We start from the raw sequence: 15,994 nt of genomic DNA, 5'->3' as shown, positions 1-15,994 counted from the left end.
GCAGAAGACAAGGACTCCTATTCAGCATAATATTGGAAGTTCTGGCCAGGGCAATCAAGCAAAAGAAATAAATAAAGGTATTCAAATAGAAAGAGAGGAAGTCAAATTGTCTTTCTTTGCAGATAATATGATCCTATATCTAGAAAACCCCATCACCTCAGCCCAAAAGCTTCTTAAGTTGATAAGCAACTTTGACAATGTATCAGGATAAAAAATCAATGTGCAACAGTCACAAGCATTCCTATACACCAAAAACAGACAAGGAGAGAGCCAAATCATGAATAAACTTCCATTCAAAACTGTTACAAAGAGAATCAAATACCTAGGAATACAGCTAACAAGGGATACGAAGGACCTCTTCAAGGAGGACTACAAACCACTGCTCAAAGAAATCAGAGAAGACACAAACAAATTGAAAAATATTCCATGCTCATTGATAGGAAGAATCAATATTATGAAAATGGCCACACTGCCCAAAATAATTTATAGATTCAATGCTATTCTCATTAAATTACCATTGCCATTCTTTGCAGAATTAAAAAAAAAAAAAACAAAAAAAAAATCTACTTTAAATCTCATATGGATCAAAAAATAAATAAATAAATAAATAAATAATAAAATAAAAGCTTGTATACCCAACACAATTCTAAGCCAAAAGAGAAAAGCTGGCGGCATCCTGCTATCCAATTTCGAACTATACTACAAGGCTACGGTAACCAAAACAGCATGGTACTGGTATAAATACTGATACATAAACCAATGGAACAGAATAGAGACCTCAGAAATAAGACTGCACATCTATAACCATCCAATCTTCAACAAACCTGACAAAAACAAGCAATGGGGAAAGCATTCTCTATTTTAAAAATGTGGTGCTGGGAGAACTGGCTAGAAATAGGCAGAAAATTGAAACTGGACCCCTTCCTTACACCTTATACAAAAATAAACTCAAGATGGATTAAAAATCCAAATATAAAATTCCAAACTATAAAAACCCTAGAAGAAAATCTAAGTAATACCGTTCAGGACATAGGCATGAGCAAAGATTTCATAATGAAATTGTCAAAAGCAATTGCAACAAAAGTAAAAATTGACAAATGGGATCTAGTTAAACTAAAGAGCTTCTGCACAGCAAAATAAACTATCATCAGAGTGAACAGGAAACCTACAGAATGGGAGAAAATGTTTGCAATCTACCCATCTGATAAAGGTCTAATATCCAGAGTCTACAAGGAACTTAAACAAATTTCTAAGAAAAAAGACAATGACACAACAATTTTCAAAAGAAGACATTCACACAGCCAACAAATGTATGAAAAAAAAAAGCTCAACATCACTGATCATTAGATAAATGCAAATCAAAACCACAATAAGATACCATTGCATGCCAGTCAGAATAGTGATTATTAAAAAGTCAAGAAACAACAGATGCTTGTGAGGTTGCAGATAAATATGAACACTTTACACTGTTGGCAGAAATATAATTAGTTCAACCATTGTAGAAGACAGTGCAGTGATTTCTCAAAGATCTAGAGTCAGAAATACCACTTGACCCAACAATCCTATTACTGGGTATATACCCAAAGAAATATAAATCATTCTATTATAAAGATACATGCACACATACATTCATTATAGCACTATTTACAATAGTAAAGACTTGGAATCAACCCAAATGCCCATCAATGATAGACTGGGTAAAGAAAACATGGTACATATACACCATGGAATACTATGCAGCCATAAAAAGGAACGAGATCATGTCCTTTGCAGGGACATGGATGGAGCTGGAAAACATTATCCTTAGTAAACTAACACAGAAACAGAAAACCAAACACCACATATTCTTGCTTATAAGTGGGAGCTGAACAATGAGGTCACATAGACACAGGAAGGGAAACAACTCACACTGGGGCTTCTTGGGGGTGGGGTGGGAGGAGGGAGAGCATTAGGAAAAATAGCTAATGCTTGCTGGGCTTACTAGCTAGGTGGCGGATTGATAGGTGCAACAAACCACAATGACACATATTTACCTATATAACATGTACATCCCGCACATGTACCTCAGAACTTAAAATAAAAATAAAAATTAATTAAAAAATAAAAGCAAACATCAGAAACTACCATGAACACCTCTATACAAGCAAACTAGAAAACTTAGGATAGACAAATTCCTGGACGTGTATATCCTCAAAGACTGAAGCAGGAAGAAATTGAATCCTTGAACAGACCAAAATGAGCTCCAAAATTGAATCAGTAATAAATAATCTACCAACCTAAATAAATAAATAAATAAAGCCCAGGACCAAATGGATTCACAGCAGAATTCAACCAGATGTACAAAGAAGAGCTGATACCATTCTTACTAAAACTATTCACAAAAAAATTAGGAGTAGGGACTTCTCCCGAACTCATTCTATGAGGCCAGCATCATCCTGATACCAAAACTTAGCCAAGATACAACAATAACAATGAAAACCTCCAGGCCCACATGCTTGATGAACATTGGTGCAAAAATCCTCAACAAAATTATTGTAAACCGAACCCAGCAGCACATCAAAAAGCTAATCCACCAAAATCAAATAGGCTTCATTCCTAGGATGAAAGATTGGTTCATCATGCACAAATCAATGAATGTGATTCATCACATAAACAAAACTAAAGACAGAAACCACATGATTATCTCAATAGATGCAGAACATCATGATTTCAACACAATTCAACATCCTTTCATGTTAAAAACTCTCAAAAAACTAGGTGCTGAAGGAACATTCCTCAAAACCATAAGAGCCATCTATCACAAACCCATAGCCAACATCATACTGAATGGACAAAAGCTGGAATTATTACCCTTGAAAAGAATCACAAGAAAAGGATGCCCTCTCTTAACACTTCTATTTGACATAGCATTGGAAGTCTTAGCGAGAGGAATCAGGCAAGATAAAGAAATAAAATGCATCCGAATGTGAAGAGAGGAGGTCAGACTATCCCTGTTTGCAGATAACTTAATTCTATATCTAGAAAACCCCATAGTCTTAGTAAAAATGCTCCTTCAGCTGATAAACTTCAGCAAAATTTTAGGATACAAAGTCAACATACAGAAATCACTAACATTTCTATACAATAACAACAACCAAGCTGAAAGCAAAATCAGGAATGCAGTCCCACTCACAATTGCCACAAAATGAATAAAATACTTAGAAATACAGCTATCCAGGGAGGTAAAAGAGCTCTAAAATGAGAATTACAAAACACTGCTCAAATAAATTAGACATGACACAAATAAATGAAAAAGAAATTCCATGCTCATGGATAAGAAGAATCAATATTATTCAAATGGCCATACTGTCCCAAACAATTTACAGATTCAATGTTATTTCTATCAAACTACAAATGGCATTCTTCACAGAACTAGAAAAAATATTTTAAAATTCATATGGAACCAAAAAAGAGCCTGAATAGCTAAGACAATCTTAAGCAAAAAGAACAAAGCTCAAGACTTCACGTTACCCAATTTCAAACTATATTACACAGCTTCCGTAACCCAAACAGCATGGTACTTGTACAAAAACAGACACATAGACGAGTGAAACAAAACAGCCCAGAAATAAGCCTGCACACCTACAGTCATCTGATAATCAACAAAGCTGACAAAAATGAACAACGGGGAAGGACTCCCTATTCAATAAATGGGGCTCGGATAACTGGTTAGCCAAATGCAGAATATTGAAACTGGACCCCTTTCTTACATCATATATGAAAATCAACTAAAGATAGATTAAAGACTGAAATGTAAATCCCCAAACTATAAAAATCCTGGAAGACAATATAGGCAATACCATTCTGGACATAGGAATGGGCAAAGATTTCATGACAAAAATGTCAAAAACAATTGCAACGAAAGCAAAAATGACAAATGGCATCTAATTATACTAAAGAACTTCTGCACAACAAAAGAAAGTATCAACAGAGTAAACAGACAACATTTGGAATGGGAGAAAATATTTGCAAACAATATGTCCGACAAAGGTCTAAGATCTAGCATGTATAATGAACTTAAACAAATTTATTTTAAAAAGAAAAGGGCATAAACAGTCACGTCTCAAAATAAGTCATACACATAGCCAAGAAGAATATTAATATAGATCAAGAATAGGAATAGAAACCATTCTACCATAAAACCCCATGCACACAAATGTTCATTGCAGCACTCTTCACAATAGCAAAGATGTGAAATCCACCTAAATGCCCATTAATGACAGATTGGAATACTGTGCAGGCATGCAAAAAGAACAAGAACATGAATTGTGTGGGAACATGGATGGAGCTGGAGGCCATTATCCTTAGCAAACTAACACAGGAACAGAAAACCAAATACCACATGTTCTCACTTATAAGTGGAAACCTATAAGTGAAATGATGAGAACTCAAGGACGCAAAGAAGGGGAAAACAGACATTGGGGCCTACTTGAGAGTGGAGGGTGGGAAGAGGAAGAGGATCATAAGAAATAACTATTTATATTTGGCTTAGCACCTGGGTGATAACATAATCTGTGCAACACAGCCCAATGACATGAGTTTATCTATATAGCAAACCTCCACATGTACCCCGGAACCTAAAATAATCGTTTTTTGGGGGTTTTTTTTCAAGCTTCTACCCCTTTGGCCAACATCTCATTTCCTCCTCTCCTCATCCCCTGGTGAACATCATTCTATTCTCTGCTGCTATGAGTTTGACTTGTTTAGATTCCACATATAAGCGAGATCATACAGTATCTGTCTTTCTCCATCTTGCTTCTTTCACATAACATAATGTTCATTCTATTGAATTCTCTCATAGTAGTTTGTGTGTTTTTCTTCATTGAATTTATCAAAGTATATTATTATGTATTGTTTTATTTCATTTTGTGCCTCTATATCAGAAAACCTGAAATTGAGTAATCATAAAGAACAGAAATTTATTTCATACAGTCTTGGATGCTGGGAAGTTTAAGGTTGAGGGACCTGAATCTAGCAAGGGCTTTCTTGATCCATCATCCCTTGTTGGAAGCCACAAAGTTAAAGGTGCACGTATGAGAATAGGGTTGGGGAGGGCAGTCTCATCCTTTATTAGAAACCTACTTCAATGATAACCAACCCCCTTTCGCAATAGGACAATCAATCCGTTTATGAGGGCAAAGTCCTCATTACCTAATCATCTGTTAAATGTCCCACTGCTCATTGTCATTACATTGGGGATTAAATTTCCAACACATGAACTTTGGGAGATACATTGAAACCACAGGATGTATATTTTGTAAGGTTCATGTCTGTCTGTCTGTTTTCCCCTTTGAAGGATGAACTCCATAATGGCAGAAACTGTTTCCATATTCCCAACTCCTAGCAGAGTGCCTGATGCAATTCTGTTAATCAATATTGAATAAATATATGAATGTAGATGTAAGACTTAATTTAAAAATACTCCTAGAAGGCATAAACAACTTCATTTAAGTTGACACAAAGATCTAAATAACTGGCATTTATTCTCTCCTGAAAATACATTTGAATGGGTGAGGAGAGTGCACCAGAAACATAGGTGACTGAGAGGAGGAGGAAAAGGTGACAAATGGGGCAGTAGAAGCCAGATACAATACAAGCTAGGCCTCTGTCCCACCAGGCCATGGCCACCAGCCTGCCCTGATTGACTGAGCCTCTAGATGGGCTACCATCTCACAAGGTGTCATCTTTTCATTTGTGAATCTATTTCAACTGAGCAGACAATACAGATGTTAAAGCCTGAGAGTTGAAGGTTTCAAAATTTGTTTTCATAAAACTGTCAGCTAAATTGCTTCACTTTTCTCTTCTGAGGCTTATAAACTGTCAAGACTGACAAGCGTGCTGCCTTCCATCTTTGAAATGGACATATATAGTTGGGGGAAAGTATACTGAATATGTTTACACAGGTGACATCTTTTCTTAAGCCAAAGTAAATAGCCATCAATGAGTTCTTATTGACAGCCTTCTCTCCCTGAGCCGCAAGCACACAGTGGAACTTCCTGGCACAGTTATCGCACATTCAGTCACTTAACGATGACATGTGAGGGTGGGGCATGTACCACCCCTGCCCGGATTTGTGCTTGCAAAAAGGTTTTGCTTTCTTACAGAAAGGTTGATGTTTTCCATTTTTAAGGCTTGCTATTTTTAAGTTATTTTTTTCCTAGACCTGTTATTTTTTTTTTCTTCAACTTTTATTTTAAGTTCTGGGGTACATGTGCAGGATATGCAAGTTTGCTACATAGGTAAACATTTGCCATGGTGGTTTGCTGCAAAGATCAACCCAGGCCTGTGATATTTTACTGAAGCATTTTAGGCTTTAAGAAAATAGTCTTGTTATAGAACTGAACTGCTTGGAGAGAGTGGTAATAAGCTTGGTGAACTTTGGATTTAGGGACTAACATATATTGAGTCTTTATTATGTCCCGAGCACTTTATATGTATCATCTCATTTACCCTTCAAAAGTGCCCTAGAGACAGATATTTTGGAGTTTAAAAAATAAAGTTCATAGAGGTTTCTGACCCAATATTACAGATCCAGCAAGTAGCAAAGAATCATTCAAACCCAAGTCTATCTAACTGTAAACCTCAGGGACTTTTCATTGTACTACACTACTTCTTAGATATATGAACAATGAAGAATTATACCTATAAAAATTAAAAGAATATCAATTATACCACACAGCTATTTTTGTCTAAAACACATCTGTTCTTCTCATCTCATAGAATTAATCAATTTAGAATTATGTCAATATTTTATTTCCATTTTAATCACTGTACAAATGTAGAAACACAGGTAGCATCAAGGTATTGAGGAAAGCCATACTGAAAGATGATTTGAGGTTAAGACTATTGTCATTTACCTCTTAGTATCCCCAATACCAAGCATATGTCCCGACTCACAATAAAGGTTTAACAATATTTGAGTGAGAAAGAAAAACATTTGTGATCTAAGAACTATTCTTAGTAGCAGGAACCCTTGAAACCTTAGAGAATTTGGTCTCCATTCTGCTGAGAGAGGGATCGTTGCACTTCTGCCATTCTGCTCATTGTCACAGTGGTATGCCTGGGTCCCTAGATACCTACCAGATATTGAAATGTAAAGACTTTACAGATAGTCATCAGCCAAAGTAGAATAGAGGGGAAGGTTACTGAATTTGAGGAGGTAAAGAATCTTTGAGGGAAAACATGTCTCATATGTAATACATGCTCAAAAAATGACTACCAGATACATAAAAAGAGAGAGGATTATGGATTCTGCAGATGGCCTGAGAATGATGGGAATTCATTCCAGAAAAAAATCCTGAAAAGGGTAGACTTTGAAATAAGAATTACTAAGGAAAGAAAAAATTATGGCCAAGAGAATATGGGTAGCCTTCAGCATACCTTCATTCCTTGAAGACTATGTTGATTTGTTTACTCACAAGACATTGGGACTGTAAGCCAGACGCCATAGTTATTCCTGTTATAATGCGGTAGGGGAGAATTTTAAGTAAAAAAGCAAGCCATTTTAGTGTTATTATTCAGGCATACTCACTTAAAGTGACTATTAACATATGTATACACTATATAACGAGTGAATCTATATGTCTGATTAATTTACTCCTCACAACATTATAAGATAGGCACTATTATCATTCCTATTTTACAGAGGAGGAAAAAGAGGCTGAGAGAGGTTAAGTAATTTACCCGGAGTCACACAGAGTAAGTGATAGAATTGGGATTCTAAACTGGGATAAGAAAGACTCTTTGGGACTTCTCATGTGAACCTGTCTTTAAAGCTCCTTTGTAAATGTTGGATATTTTCTCCTTCCCATATCCAATGAAGTATGGTTATCAACTGTAAAATTCAATAAGAAATAAAAGGTTTAACCTCGTCCTGTATTCCACCAGATGGTTTCTCTTCCTTGTACCAGGTCCATAAATGAAAACCTAGAGCTAGCAAGTGAATAGATGCATGATACTATTAAAGGTTGTCACATTGATATTTAACACATTCATATCCAATCTATGACTATTATATGAGCTATATATATTAGTTTTATAATGAAAAAATTTAAAAATTAATAAACAAAATGGAAGGACAAATTCTTTGAAAACCACAAACTACCCAAAGGTGATTAAGATGAAATAGACAATCTGAATAGTCCTATACCTTAAAAAAAATTAAACTCATAATTAGAAGATCCTCCAAAAAGAAATCTCAAGGCCCAGATAGCTTCACTGAAGAATTCTACTAAACATTTAAATAAACATTGACACCAATTGTACAAAGTCTCTTCAAGGAAACAGATGAGACAGGAACACTTCTCAACTCTTTCTACAAGACCAGTGTTACCCTGATACCAAAACTGCACAAAGATGGCACAGGAGAAGAAAACTAAAGAGCAATATTTCTCATGAACTTAGATGTAAAATTCCTTCAACAAAATACTAGCAAACTGAATGCTGCATCATATAAAAATGATGATACACCATAACCAAGTGCCATTTATTCCAGTTTTGCAAGGATAGGTCAACTTCAGAAAATCAATTAATGTAATGCATCATATCGATAGAATATAAAGCAAAAACTACATGATCATTTCAATAGATTCAGAAAAAATACTTTTATCAAAATCCATTACCCTTTCATGATAAAAAGTCCTCATCAAACTAGGAATAGAGGGGAACTTCCTCAACCTGATAAAGAGTATTTACCAAATCCCTATAGGCAACAACATCATACTTAATAGTTAAATACCGGCTGCTTTTCCTCTGAGATCAGAATCAAGACAAGGATGTCCTTCTTATTCATCAGACTATTGAAAGTTTTGTCCTTGAAATAAAGCCAGAAAATGAAATAACAGGTACACAGATCAGAACTGAACATGGTGGCATGAGCATGTAATCCCAACTACTTGTGAGACTAGGGCAGGAGGATCCCTTAAGCCCAGGAGCTCATGCCCAGCCTGGGCAACATAGCGAGAGACCCTATGTCATCAAAAAATATAGAAATTGGAAAGGATTAAATAAACCTTTCCCTATTTGACGATGACAAGAAAATCTTAAGGAATCTAAACACACACATATGCACACACACGCACACACCCCTTCTGAAAACCAAAAAGTGAGTTCAGCTATATATCACAGTATAAAATATTGATGCACGAAAAAACTCATTTGAAGAACTATGTACTAACAATAAACATGTTAAAACTAAAATTAAAATATAACACCCTTTGTAATCAATCCAAATAAAATAGCATACTTAGGTATAAATTTAAGAAACTGCATATGATCTGTATGCTACAAATTGCAAAATGCTGATGAAATAATTTGAATATCTAAAGAAATAAAGAGGCTTACTATATTCATCGATTGGAAGGCTCAACACCATTGTCAATTCCCCCAAAATTGACCGATAAGATTTTAATGTAATCCCTTTCGAAATCCCAGCAAGGATTTTGGAGATATAAACAAGGTTTTTCTTAAATGTATACAAAAATTCACAGGCCCTAGAATAGCTATAACAGTATTAAAAAAGAAGAATCAAGTGGGATATTAAGGCCTATTATATATCAGTAATATTAAAAGCAGTGTGATATTGGCAGAGAAATTGACACATAGATCGACTGAATCGAATAGAGGACCCAGAAATAGACCCACACAAATATGCCGAACTGAGTTTTGAAAAAAAGACAAAAGAAATTTAATGGAGGAAAGATATAGCCTTTTCAACAAATGTTTCTGGAGTAATTGGACAAGAAAAAGAAGAAAGAAAAAAGAGGAGGAGGAAGGAAGAGGCAGGTGAAGGAGTAAATAGAGAGGAGAAGGTGAATGGAGTAGGAGAGAGGAGAATCATTGGGGAGTAATAGGAGGAACAAGGAGGAGGAAGGAGAAGGGAGAAGAAGGAGCAGAAGAAGATTCCCCTAAACCTCATATCTTATACAGAAATAAACAAATTAACTTAAAATAGATCACGAGCTTAAATGTAAAGCATAAAACTCTAAAACATTTAGGAAATAAATAGGATAAACTGTCATTACTTACAATTAGGCAAAGAGTTCTTATGTTGACACCATAAACAAAAACAATATTCATAAAATAATTATAAATTGGACTTTAACTTAAAACTCTCGCTCTGTGAAAGATCCTCTTTATAGAATGCAAAGACACTGTACAGAGTGGGAGAAACATTTACATATCCAACAACAGGATTTGTATCTAGAATATATAAAGAATTTTAAAAATTCAACAAGAAAGCAATGTAATTTGAAAATGGGCTAAATATATGCATAGAGAGTTCACCAAAGAAGATATACAGATGGCAAATAAACACAGAACAAGACGTTCAACATCAATAGCCATTAGGGAAATGCAAATTAAAACCACAATGAGAAATCATTAAACATCTATCAGAATAGCTAAAATTAAAAATAATGAAAACAACAAATGCTAACTAGCATGCAGGTATACTGGTTCAGTGATACATTGTTGGTGGGGAAGTAACATGGTACAGCCACTCTGGAAAATAATTTGGCAATTTCTTATAAAACTACATATGTGGCTGGGTGTGGAGGCTCACACCTATAATCCTAGGACTTTGGGAGGCCAAGGTGGGCAGATCACCTGAGGTCTGGAGTTCGAGACCAGCCTGACCAACATGTCAAAACCCCATCTCCACTAAAAATACAAAATTAGCCGGGCATGGTGGCACTCACCTGTATTCCCAGCTACTCAGGAGGCTGAGGCAGGAGAACAGCTTGAAACTGGGAGGTGGAGGTTATGGTGAGCCGAGATCATGGCATTGCACTCCAGTCTGGGCAACAAGACTGAAACTCTGTCTCAAAAAAAAAAAAAAAAAAATTTCAAGCAACTTATTTATAATGGGCAAATTATTTATTTAATCAATTAAATAATAGGCAAATTAATTATTTATAATAGGCAAAAACTAGAACAGCTCAGGTGTCCTTCAAATGGGGAATGGTTAAACAATTGTTGTATATCTATATCATGAAATACCACTGAGCAATACAAAAGAACAAATTTGATACATTCAACAATTGGATGATCTTTAGGGAATTGTGCTAAGCGTAAAATCCAATGCTGAAAGGTTACCCTACTGTGTGATTTAATTTGCATAGAATTTTCAAATTGACGAAATTATAGAAATGGTGAACAGATTTTTGGTTGTCAGAAGTTGAGGACGTAGAATATATAGGGATATTGGCAAGGCTATAAAAGGCCAACATGAGGGATCCTTATGGGAATGAAAGTGTTCCATATCTTGACTGTGGTTATAGATGCATAAACCTAAAGATATGATAAGTTGCATTGGATCAAGTATGCATATATACACAAATAAGTAGAAATAAAACTGGAAAATCTGAGTAATTGTATCTTGTGAATGGCATCATGTCCGTATATTGGTTAGGATATTGTAATATAGTTTAATAGGATTTCGCCACTGAAGGGTACCAGGTATAGGCTAACACAGGATCTCCCTGGATTGTTTTTTACCAGTGGATGTAAATCTCCAATTATCTGAAAATTAAAAGCTTAATTAAAAAAGCAAAAGTTTGTAAACAATAAAGTAAAATATTTATTTTTTAACTTTTAAGTTCAGGGGTACATGTGCAAGTTTGTTTTATAGGTAAGTTGTGAGTCACAGGGGTCTGGTATACAGATAATTTTATCACCTAGGTTGTAGGCATAGTACTCAATAGGTAGTATTTTGATCCTAACCTTCCTCTCACCCTCCATCCTCAAGTAGGCCTTGGTTTCTGTTTTCCCCTTCCTTGTGTCCATATGTACTCAATGATTAGCTTCCACTTACAAGTGAGAATACGCAGTATTTGTTTTTCTATTCCTGCATTAGTTTGTTTAGGATAATGGCCTCCAGACCTGTCTATGTTGCAGCAAAGAACATGATATTATTCTTTTTTTCTGGCTATGTAGTATGCAATGGTGTATGTGTACCACATTTTTTTTTTCATTCAGTCCACCACTGATGGGCATTTAGGTTGATTCCACATCTTTGCTATTATGAATAGTGCTGTAATGAACATTTGAATGCATGTGTCTTTAGGGTAGAATGATTTATATTCCTTTGGGTATATACCCAATAATGGGATTGTTGGGTCGAATCGTAATTCTTTTCTAAGTTCTTTGAGAAATCGCCAAACTGCTTTCCACAGTGGCTTAACTCATTCACATTCCCACAAGCACTGCACAAGCATCCCCTTTTCTCCACAATCTCGCCAGCATCTGTTATTTTGTGAATTTTTTATAATAGTCTTTCTGACTTGTGTGAGATGGTACATCACTGTGTTTTTGAGTTGCATTTCTCTAATCATTAGTGAGGTTGTGCATTTAGAAAATAAAATATTTTAAAAGCTCATTTGAAGGAGCTGCCATTTTATATTCAACAACCTTATGTTTTTGGTTTAAAACCTTCCAACATATTTTTGAAATCATAGTTTTACTACAGGTAATTTAAGGCATCAATAACAAAAGCTAAGATTTATTGTTATTATGACTAAAACATTGTTAAGCACTTTATGAATATCATGTTATTGAATTGAATTCTTACATCTTACTTAATGCCAGCGAGATTGATACTATTACTATCATATTTTACAGATAACAGGCTATAGATTTAGTGGCTAAGATATATTTGAACCCAAGTCTGTATGATTCCAAGGCTTAAACACTTCAAGTACTGTATATAGCCAGTATACTAAAGTACTTCCCAACATAGAATGAGGGTGAGTTTCATATTATAGGCTTCTGAGACCTGATAGCAAAGAAAGTTGGGGTCACCTAAAGCATAATATAATCTTACTGTAATTACCCTTGTGAATAAATTAATACAGTAAGCAGCAATTCACTGGGATGTCTCTAGTAATTATCTCCTATTGTGATGACTATTCTAAGACATTTCTGCAAATAAACATACCATCTCTTATAGCCATGTCACAATTTATGAGAGTCCAGTCCACAGCTCTGAAAACAAATACTCTGAAAGAGCATGTGACTTTAAGACTGCTGACTTGAGAGACACAAAAGGTAATCTTAAGTAAATACTAAGAGGAAGAGCAGTCTCAAATATTGAACTCCCTCAGGTCCTCATTCTGACCTGTATAAAAAGGATACAGCCCTCCAAATCCAGTCATTCTCAGTTGCCTCAGTATAAGAGGTACAGATGGTCTCTCCACTATGATCCAGTGTTATTAACAGTTTCTCTATTAATAAGTTGGTCTTGTTAAAAGGCACATAGCTAGGTCTGTTTGTGGATGAAGGTCAGAAGTCAGGAGTACTTCTGTTATTTCTCTTTGATCAGGCTGGAGGATGCTTTCTGCAGTTGCAGTTGTCTGGGGAAGTTCGCTAGGCTTGACGATCTGGTTTGATTTGAATAATTTATTAATAATTTGGGAAAAGTCTAATTAAATTTGTGTATAATTCTAAAGTTAGCACAGCTACAGGGACCTGATGGAATATAAGTACAAGTGGAAACACTTCAAAAGATCCTGAGCCTGAATTTCCCCAGCCCCACTTTCCCTCTAATATGCGCACTTACATGCTCTCTCTCTCTCTCTTCTCTTGTATTCTCATTCTGTTCACTCATTTGTTTCTGTCTCTCTGACTATCTCTGTATCTTTTTCTCTTCACACACACACACACACACACACACACACACACACACACACACACAACCATGGCTACCGCTACTACCATTACCACTACTGATCAGAGTTGGCAAGTGGGTATAACCCTCTTGGGAGAAGAAGAGTCGCCCACCATCATTCCTCTGGAAACTAACTCAGAGAGCTATTCATGCTCTCATAGTCACCTACTCACTCTTGCTTTCTGGACTCACTCTTGTTTTCTGGACTCATGTTCCTTTTTTGCTTCTTAATCCAGAAATCATAAGCTGTCAGGATTAGAAAGTACCTTAGAGATCTGACTCTCTCAGTTTATAGAAGAGGAAACCAAGAGAGCAGGGTCATGAGGGACTTGCCCATGGGCACAGAGTTAGTTAGTGGCAGAGCCAGGCCTAGAATCCAGGTAGCAAGGTATGAATATGAGGAGTAAGAAAGAAAAGAACATAGAGTGGCTTTTCTCCTGATGTACTTCATTCAAAAGTCTTTTGCTGGCCCCTACAGTGATCATGCCTCTGCCTCTGCCCCATTATTTGCTCTGTCCCCAAGATCTGTGGTGTTTACTAGAATTCAGTATACATAACTAGGAATTGACTGTGTTGGTGGTGGCAGTGGTACTGGCAGTTTGAAATTGTTGATGCTGCCTTTTAAATCACTTGGTCCTCAAATCTATTTCTTTCTGATGTTTCAAAATAGAATCCAAACCCACGGATCCCAGGCTAATAAGTAAGGTTGAATTTTCTTAACTGGTTCCTTCCAGTCTATGTATCCGTAAAAATCTGAGAGCTCTCAGTTTTAAATAAGGCCTCTAGGACAAGTTAGCAACATATGTGTCTACCTCTGCAATTCCTTTCTGGTAAACTACCAAGACCCAATGAGAACTTAAATGCCAGTTCAAGTATGCTCATCCATGCTGTATGATGTGCTTGTCCTAATCAACACAAACATACACAGTCACCTTGCTTTTCTTGGGGTGACTTGCTACAAGTGACTTGATACTTGGGATGACAGATGCATTTATCATGCCTTTTCCTTTCTCTTTCCCTCCATTGCAAATCTGAGAAATAACTGTCTGATTGTAAGCAAATAGATCAATTAAGAAATTCAATCTGAATGCAAACTTTGGCTCTTCATTCAATCTCTTCTTTTCACCAAGGAAAGCTCCTAGAATGTGCCTTTTTAGGATCAGTTCTCCAGAATACACACTATTCAGTAAGGTAGGTCATAATAATAATAGCAGTTATCACAAGGAGTACTTACCATGTGCCTGACACTGTGTTAAACCTGGTTAACTCAGTTAATTTCCATAAAGAAGGTTCTACTATTAAAACCTCTATGGAAATGGGGACATTGAGACCCCCAAAATTAAGAACGTTGCCCAAGGCCACGTAATTAATAAGTGGAAGTATCAAGATTTGAACCCAGGTTTGTCAGCTTCTAAAATAGTAATCTGTACTTTTAAGCAGTATGCTACACCACTTTAAAGTCTTGGTGGACTTTTGTGAATGGCGACAGGATCAAAGAAATACAGTTAATGGAGAATTACCACTTAAAGCCATAAACGCTCTTTCCTCTATGCCCAATTTACTACCAAAAAGTAGGCCTAAGGGAAATTCCCACTTAATACACATAGAAAAATCATAATAAAAACTAGTTTTAATTTTGAGTATCTATAAATAAAATTGAACCACAGTGAGGTTTTTAAAAATCTTTAAAATGGTTATTATTGCCCAGTTTTCTTAATAATGAGACCGAGTAGTGAGATTAAAGTTATTTAAACCTGAATAAGATTTTTTCTGTACACATTTCTTACTTGCTGAAGCAGTCAAATTTTATAAGGCAGTAGCTAAAAGCATACTAAACGAAAACTATAAATATTAAAATGTAAAACTATTATGGCAACAGTACAAACTTTTCTCTATGAACCGCTTGCCTTTAAAATCTGTACCAACTGAATTTTCCTACTAAATTTTATTTTAAGAAAAAGTCAAATTCCATTCCATATGAATACAAGTCTTACAGTAACATCCTGTCTCTCACAGTTAATTGCTACTTGTCTCTTTGGATATAATCATTTGCATAACTTGATTCTTTTCAATAACAAAGAAGGATTATATAATCCTGGAGAAGCAAACATCATAAAAATTAAATTTACAGGAAATTAAAGGAATAAATGTTCCATGGTAACAGATCTATTAATATCTACCAAAAGATTAAATTATTTAATCTTAAAGTCTATGCAGTAACAGACAATCACTTGAGCCTACATTACTCTCCAAATATCATCCAAAATTAAAATTTTAGATCTCATTTTGAAA

The 15,994-nt window shown here is 35.5% G+C and overlaps 1 long non-coding RNA gene across 1 annotated transcript in view; it reads left to right on the top strand.

Annotated features, from left to right (window-relative positions):
* The window catches only part of LOC103880800, a 45,194-nt gene extending 30,000 nt beyond the window's left edge, over nt 1–15,194 (top strand). The window contains exon 3 of the long non-coding RNA XR_002519630.2: nt 14,833–15,194. This is a non-coding gene — a long non-coding RNA (uncharacterized LOC103880800). The remainder of the gene's footprint in view (nt 1–14,832) is intronic.
* The last annotated feature ends 800 nt before the right edge of the window (nt 15,195–15,994 follow it).

Source organism: Papio anubis, chromosome X (genome assembly GCF_008728515.1).
Source record: "Papio anubis isolate 15944 chromosome X, Panubis1.0, whole genome shotgun sequence".
In the NCBI taxonomy this organism is placed as follows: domain Eukaryota; kingdom Metazoa; phylum Chordata; class Mammalia; order Primates; family Cercopithecidae; genus Papio; species Papio anubis.
Note: the sequence above shows the minus strand (reverse complement) of the source record. Positions and strands in the feature narration are given on the sequence as shown.